General features: G+C 44.9%; 1 protein-coding gene and 1 long non-coding RNA gene across 2 annotated transcripts in view; one reads left to right on the top strand and one right to left on the bottom strand.

Moving 5' to 3' along the window:
* The window catches only part of LOC144290250 (uncharacterized), a 59,643-nt gene that overhangs the window by 7,968 nt on the left and 43,883 nt on the right, over positions 1 to 7,792 (bottom strand). The window contains exon 3 of the long non-coding RNA XR_013358021.1: positions 3,595 to 3,658. This is a non-coding gene — a long non-coding RNA (uncharacterized LOC144290250). The remainder of the gene's footprint in view (positions 1 to 3,594; positions 3,659 to 7,792) is intronic.
* GATAD2A (GATA zinc finger domain containing 2A) overlaps positions 3,662 to 7,792 on the top strand; it is a 117,131-nt gene continuing 113,000 nt past the window's right edge. The window contains exon 1 of the mRNA XM_077859258.1: positions 3,662 to 3,684. The gene's annotated coding sequence lies outside the window, so the exon portion shown is untranslated. The remainder of the gene's footprint in view (positions 3,685 to 7,792) is intronic.

Raw genomic sequence — 7,792 nt, 5'->3', positions numbered from 1 at the left:
CTTAAAATAAAATAAAATAAAATAAAATAAAATAAAATAAAATAATAAAATAAAATAAAATAAAATAAAATAAAATAAAATAAAATAAAATGGAACCTAAGCCTTGGGCAGCCCCGGTGGCACAGCGGTTTAGCGCCGCCTGCAGCCCAGGGCATGATCTGGAGACCCTGGATCGAGTCCCACGTCAGGCTCTCTGCATGGAGCCTGCTTCTCCTTCTGCCTGTGTCTCTGCCTCTCTCTCTCTCTCTCTCTGCAGCTCTATGAATAAATAAATAAAATCTTAAAAAATATATATGAAAAACATAAAATAAAAATTAAAAAAAAGGAACCTAAGCCTTGCACTGAAACTCCTGCCAGAGGGCCATCTCCCCCTGTACTGCAAGCTCCTGGATCTCAGCATCACCTGGAGCAGACATGAAGCTTTCTAAGACCAAGCAGTTCTAGGGACTCCTATACTACTAAGAAGGAAGGTAAGTTAGTCTCTAAATCTAGGCAAAAGTTGTGATTTAGCATTTCCCAACCCAGGACATGTAGAAATAAATACCCCTGCTCCAAGGGTCCTAGCAATTTCCTCAGTGCAGGAGCTTCTAGGACTTTCTATGGTGGACAGCAAGGTGCTTGGTTCTCAGGAACATTCTAGAGGCTGGAACCAAACCCCACAGGATAGTCCTGAATCACTGAGGCTGCTGACTTGAATCTGTGGTGAGAAGCATCACACACCAGACCACTTGCTTTCAATTTAAGAAATTATAACCTACGGTCTGAGTGTATCTCTCTGTGTGCACAAAATCAGTGTGGGCCCCATACTTCTGTATGTAGAATAGAACCACTTTGGAGGATGTGCAAGAGCCTAATGTCACAGCCTGTGGGCCAGGAGACAAGAGGCCCGAAGTTCAGAGGGAGGGAGAGATGCCTTCTCCCTAGTGTCTATGCCCACAGCTCTGCCTCAGGATGTCTGGCCCTTATTAGGAGCTCATTAAACATTTGCAGCATAAATTAACATATGAACAAATTTGTGAGCTTTTGAAAGATTAGAACCAAAAGAACAAACTGAGATGGAAGCACTAGGTGTCCTTTTTTATTCCAGGCCACCCTCGCAGTGCTCATTTTGCCATCCATCCACTGCCAGCCCTGTGCCTATCTGCACAGGAGAAAGAGGAGGATCCCTGCTGATCAGGTCTATTTCTATTTTTTTTTTCTATATTTTTTTATATGTCCGGGGAAAAATCTCTTTCTCCCAGCTTTCTTGTCTATGCTTCAGCAACAATCCAGGAGAAAATTTTCATAAAGACTAGAACCTTGGCGATCAGATATGTCAGAGGCTGAGCAACAGGAAGGACAAGCCTGGCCCAGTTTGGGTGGAAGCCAAAGGCAGGGAGCCCTGGTGGCTGCTTCCCCACAGACTGGCCCAATGGCCTTAATATGGAGGACGGAAGTGGCAATGACAAAGAAACTTTCTTCACTAAGACACATGTGTGACCCTCAGGGGCACGGTCCCTGAGTGCTCAGAGCTCCTTGGGGACTGCTGAATTCCACCCAAGAGCACAAACCCTGGATCCCTAAGCTGCCTGTTCTCCCCACTGGAATTCAAATAACCATGAAAGTACAGTGAATCTATGGCCTTTGAGACTCAGTCAGGCTTAGCCCAAAGACCAGCTCAGCCCCTGTCTTGCTAACGAACTAAGTCACACCCTCTGTGGGCACTCCTCCCTTGGGAAATGTAGAAGGTGGACTGGCTGATTTCTTAACTTCTTCTCTGCTCCAATAGTCCCCAACATGGGATTATCTACACGAAAAGGGGACAAGGAGGGGAGGCATGAGGAGAACATGGGTGACCCAGGCAGTTATTTTTGATAGGTAATTGGCCATGAGAATATTAAAGGTATATGTGTACTTATAATGTGTATATTGAGGATTATGGTGCTATCCTCTGGGAACGTATTATCTAATGAAGATAAGGAAGGAAAGAAGGATGAAAGGAAGGAAAGAAGGAAAGAAGGAAAAAGAAAGAAAAGAAAGAAAGAAGAAAGAAAGAAAGAAAAGAAAGAAAGAAAGAAAGAAAGAAAGAAAGAAAGAAAGAGAGAAAGAAAGAGAGAAAGAAAGAAAAAAGGAATCGGGGGGTAGGGAAAGGGAGAGAAGGAAGGAAGGAGAGCCATCTTACCCACTTTGTGTGATGAATTAATACAAAATGCACACACAAAAAACAAGGGATGACGGGATGCCTGGGTGGCTTAGTGGTAGAGCACCTGACTTTGGCTCAGGGTGTAATCCTGGGGTCCCAGGATCGAGTCCCACATCGGGTTCCCTGTGTGGAGCCTGCTTCTCCTTATTCATGAGAGACACACAGAGAGGCAGAGACACAGGCAGAGGGAGAAGCAGGCTCCATGCAGGGAGCCTGATGTGGGACTCAATCCCGGGACTCCAGGATCACACCCTGGGCCGAAGGCAGGCACTAAACCGCTGAGCCATGCAGGGACCCCCTCTTTGCACCTTCCTGCCTTTCTGTGCTGCAGCCCAAAGACCTGTGACCATGTTCAGGTCTAATTTGAAGTAGCTGGGAGGACTTTGGGGAGAATGTGGGCAGCAGCTAAGATTTCAGGATTGGAATTCAGAGTGAGGTTCTGGTTTTATTTATTTGTGACCCTGGTCAAATCAAAATCCCTGAGCCTCAATTGTATCTCCTCCAAAATGGGGCACTATCCCGTAACCCCATACATTACTAAGAGAGGGGGATGCAATAAGGGGTGGCAGAAGCTGGCTTAGCCAAGGGCAGCATGTGGAACCAGCCCTTCTGAAATCATGAACCATGTTCCCCTGACTGTGAGTTCACCAGGAGGTTAATGGGTGTTCTTAGAATAAAAGAAAACAGGGGATCCCTGGGTGGCTCAGAGGCTGAGCATCTGCCTTTGGCCCAGGGCGTGATCCTGGAGTCCCAGGATCAAGTCCCACATCGGGCTCCCTGCATGGAGCCTGCCTCTCTCTTTCTCTGTGTCTCTCATGAATAAATAAGTAAAATCTTAAAAAAAAAAAAAAAAAAAAAAAAAAAAAAAGCTCACCTTGTCAAGGAAGTTTGCAATACACCATGACAACATCAATTATCAATAGGAAAGGTTTAGCAAAATCTTCTAATTGAAAAAATAATTTTGAAACAGAGAAACTAATCACAGAATGCCTATTGATATCTTGAGGCATTCTGAAGTCCCATGGAATCCAGAGAGGGACATTTTGCCCTGATCAACATATCCCCATGGGGGATACATTCCAAGACACCCAGTGGATGCCTGAAATCATGGATAGTACTGAACTCTGTATATACTATTATTTTTTTCACGTATATATATATCTATGATAAAGTTTGATTTATAAATTAGGCACAGAAAGGCACAATGACTGATAACAAAGTAGAATAATTATAACAATGTAATAGAATAAAAGTTAAGTGTATTTGGTGTCTCTTTCACATTCTCTCAAAATATCTTATTGTATTGTACTTATCCTTCTTGTGATGATGTGAGATGATAAAATTCATACATGATGAGATGAAGTGAGGTGAATGATGTAGGCATTGTGACATAGCACTGAGCTACCACTCACCTTCTGACAATGCTTCAGAAGGAGGATCATCTGCATCCAGACCAGCATTTGTCCTTGGGACAAACTGAAACAGGGAAAGCGAAACTTCAGGTAAGGGGGTACTATTGTAAGGCATCATTCCTGAATGACACATTCCAGGAAGAAACTGGAGTGAAGGGAAGTCCAAAGAGATAACTTTGAATGTCAAGCCAAGATTCATCCTTTGGTGATGGTGGGCTTAAAAAGATTTTTTTTTTTCTTGATTACAAAAGCAATACAAGACAGCCTTCTTAAAAATTGAAGTTTTTTTGAGTAGGGGTGTGACATGGTTCTTGATTTAAGAGAAATCAGTCTAACAGTTTTCGTGTAATGGATTACCAGAGAGTCATTAAGAGCAGTTGGGTAATGGGTGGTAGCAACGGAAATCAAACGAACAGAAAGAAAATCAAGGGGACGAATCATAATATTGAGCAACTAAGTTTGATGAGTGAGGGATGCCTGGGTGGCTCAGTGGTTGAGCGTCTGCCTTTGGCCCAGGGCGTGATCCTGGAGACCCTGGATCGAGTCCCACATCAGTCTCCCTGCATGGAGCCTGCTTCTCCCTCTGCCTGTGTCTCTGCCTCTCTCTCTCTCTCTCTGTGTCTCTCATGAATAAATAAATAAAATCTTAAAAAAAAAAAAAGTAGGGAGGCACCTGGGTTGCTCCGTGGTTGAACATCTGCCTTCCACTCAGGTAGTGATCTCAGGGTCCTGAGATCGAGTCCCGCATCAGGCTCCCCACAGGAAGCCTTCTTCTCCCTCTGCCTAAGCTTCTCTCTGTGTCTCTCATGAATAAAACTTTAAAAATTATTTATTCATGACACACACACACACACACACACACACACACACACACAGAGGTAGAAGAGACATAGGCAGAGGGAGAAGCAGGCTCCATGCAGGGAGCCTGATGTGGGACTCCATCCCGGGACCCCAGGATCACGTCCTGGGCCAAAGGCAGGTGCTAAACCACTGAGCCACCCAGGGATCCCATCAACAAAATCTTAAAAAAAAAAAAAAAAAAAAAAAAGAGAAAGAGAGAGAGAGAGAGAGAGAGAGAGAGAGACAGAGGAGCAACGTGACAGAATTTCCAGGTAGAAGTTGGATAAAGACTGAACAGGAGACTAGAAGACGGTTAGTTCCCCAGAAGTCAAGAAAGACATTTCAAGGAGTAGGGAGTATCTGGAGGCTGGAGGTTGGAGAAAATGCAGACCAAGGAGAATTCCTGGAAGGGGAATCACTCAGCTCTCAGTAATTTGAGAGAATGATTTTAGTGGCAGGATTAGACACCAGCCTGACAGGGAGGAAGGAATGGCATAGGAATGAAAGCAGTGGGCCGGGTCCACAGGCGTGACATGCATGTCACTTGGAGGCAGAGAGGCAGTCACTTCAGTCCTAGGGCACAGGGCTCTTGTCTGAAGGCAGAGAGAGGTTGGGGGGAGGATCAGAAATGCAGTGGAGGGACGCCTCAGTGGTTCAGTGGCCCAGTGGTTAAAGCATCTGCCTTTGGCTCAGGGCGTGATCCTGGGGTCCCGGGATTGAGTCCCGCATGGGGCTCCCTGCAGGGAGCCTGCTTCTCCCTCTGCCTGTGTCTCTACCTCTCTCTCTCTCTCTCTCTCATGAATAAATAAATAAAATCTTAAAAAAAAAAAAAAAAAAAAAAGACATGCAGTGGAAAGCCCTGACCTGGGTTTTAGGCTTAGATGTAAGGCTTGTTTAGGATGCTAAAGGCCTTCAGATCCCACAGAACCTCAAGGGGAATTCTTCCTCCACTGGTGGCAGTAAGGCGACTCCTTCCCATCTAGCACTGCAGTTAGCTCCTCTGCCCACAAAGTAGCCAAAGATGAACTCCCTCCTGTTCAGAAATGCTTTCTATCCTGGTTGGGGAAGTCACCCTTTTGACTTAGTAGTCTTCTAGGCTGTAGGTGTAGGTGTAGACCATACTTTTTGCTTCAGCAAAAGGGTTATCACTAATCCCATTTAATTACGTCGATAAGAACCAGGTAAGATTTGTTATTACGGTCCAGGTTTTTGACCTAGAGACTAAAAAAGCCTCGCAGAAAGGGCTCCTGGGAGACACCTGGGTGGCTCAGTGGTTTAGCGTCTGCGTTCAGCTCAGGGTGTGATCCTCGAGTCCCGGGATCCAGTCCCACATAGGGCTCCCTGCATGGAGTCTGCTTCTCCCTCTGCCTATGTCTCTGTCTATCTCTCTCTCTGTATTTCCCATGAATAAATTTTTTTTTTTTTTTTTTTTTAAAGAAAGGGCTCTTGGGCTGCATTTGGACTCAATTCCAGATTTTCTTGCCAACCAACACCAATAAAACTACACTGTGCTTCCCACCCCTGGATAATTTAGGTGCCACCTGACTTTCTCTTGGGGGAGCAGGAGGATGACTTAGGTCAAACCCTTGATTTGGTAGTGTCTATTTCTCTTTGAAAACAGTCACTGACGTTTTACCATCCTTTCCCTGGGAGAACCAGGGCCAATTCCAATGGCCTTCCTAAAGGATGCAAGTTTTAGCAGATTAGCAATTCACGTATTCGAGCTTCAAAGTGTTTGGCAATCCCAAATGAATTTTGCAGTCCAACAATCTTAGGAGGCAATGATGGAAGGACACTTTGCTCTGGTCACCTGAACTGCCAACTGACACTGGAGGATTTTAACTTTTGTGCTTAGTACCCTTCCCACTGGTATTAACCAGCTATCATTCTTCATTGTTAGTGACACTCTTCCTTGTCCAAGACCCTAACACCAGTAGGGGGTCTGTAGTCTGGCACCCACCAGGCCCTCATTTTTCTAACTACCACTGAGGCCTTGCCTTCCTTGCTGCCTGTGCAGTCACCTGGCTCAGTTCCCATTTCCCTATTTGGATGTGAATGTCACTTAGCCAGTTTGCCCACATGATTTCCCAGACCCAGGAAGAGACACGCCTTGATGTAGAGATGCAATCACTACTACCACTGTGGAAAGGAAAGCCATCCTTGGTATGGGTCACATGCCCTTTTCATTTTTTATGTCAGAAGCTGTGCTCTTGTCATCCAACTTGGTGGGGCATTTCACTCCCTCTGATGAATGCCCCTTTGCCTTAGACTCTTCCAGGATACAATTTCCCAGCCAAGTGGGGCTCTTGTTTATGTTTAGGATTCCAGACTTCACAGACATCCCTTAATCCAACATCTCTGCCTCTAGGCAATGCCTTTTTCCAGAGAATAAAGAAATTCTGTACATTCTTAAAATAAAAAGGTGAAACATAATTATAGGTCTTGACATTTCTAGGGATCAGTCTAGAAATTACACAAGATAACCCTGAAATAATTTCACTTCATTTGCAATCTCTCTTTGACAAAGTGAATTTCAGTGGCCTTGATTCTGGTTATGGTCCCCCACTTGCCCTTTGCTCTCGGAGTTAGGGGATTCCAACAGACCTGTATCCAGAACTTTCCCACGGCTTGTCTAAAGGAGAGATGAAGCTCAGGAAGTTTCTAGTTCTTTTTTTTTTTTTTTTTTTTAAACAATTTATTTTTTTAAATTTTATTTATTTATTTATGATAGAGAGAGAGAGAGAGGCAGAGACATAGGCAGAGGGAGAAGCAGGCTCCATGCAGGGAGCCCGACGTGGGATTCGATCCCGGGTCTCCAGGATCGCGCCCTGGGCCAAAGGCAGGCGCCAAACCCCTGTGCCACCCAGGGATCCCCAGTTTCTAGTTCTTAACATGTCTCAACATGGCATAAGGACTCAGGGGGATAGCTCCCTCTTCTCCCCTTTCCTGCACATTGGCCCAAAGTGAGATTAAGACAATGCAAGTTTAGGATCCAGGCATAGAGTAGCAGTGGGATGTGAACAAGTCACAGTTGTCCTCTATGCCTCTCCATTTCTCATGTATAAAATGAAGTGTTGGACAATGAGCTGCTCTTTGATCCCAGTTCAATTCAGTCATTATAAAAGCACTGAGGGATTACTTAAACGAATAAGACTGGAGTCCTACTCTCAGAAAACATCCTGCTTAGTGACTGTAATGAAAGGAAAAGCTCCTGAATCCTACTGTGCTCCATACAGGGTACAAGGCACTTTGAGCTTACACTCATCGGTGCAACCTTTAGAGACTGGTGTTCTCATTTCTGATAGGCTGAGGAAAGCAACTGGCCTAGCTCCTGGGAATTCAACTACAGCTCTGCTAG

The sequence above is a fragment of the Canis aureus genome, chromosome 19 (genome assembly GCF_053574225.1).
Source record: "Canis aureus isolate CA01 chromosome 19, VMU_Caureus_v.1.0, whole genome shotgun sequence".
Classification (NCBI taxonomy): Eukaryota; Metazoa; Chordata; class Mammalia; order Carnivora; family Canidae; genus Canis; species Canis aureus.
This window is presented reverse-complemented; position numbering and strand designations above follow the sequence as displayed.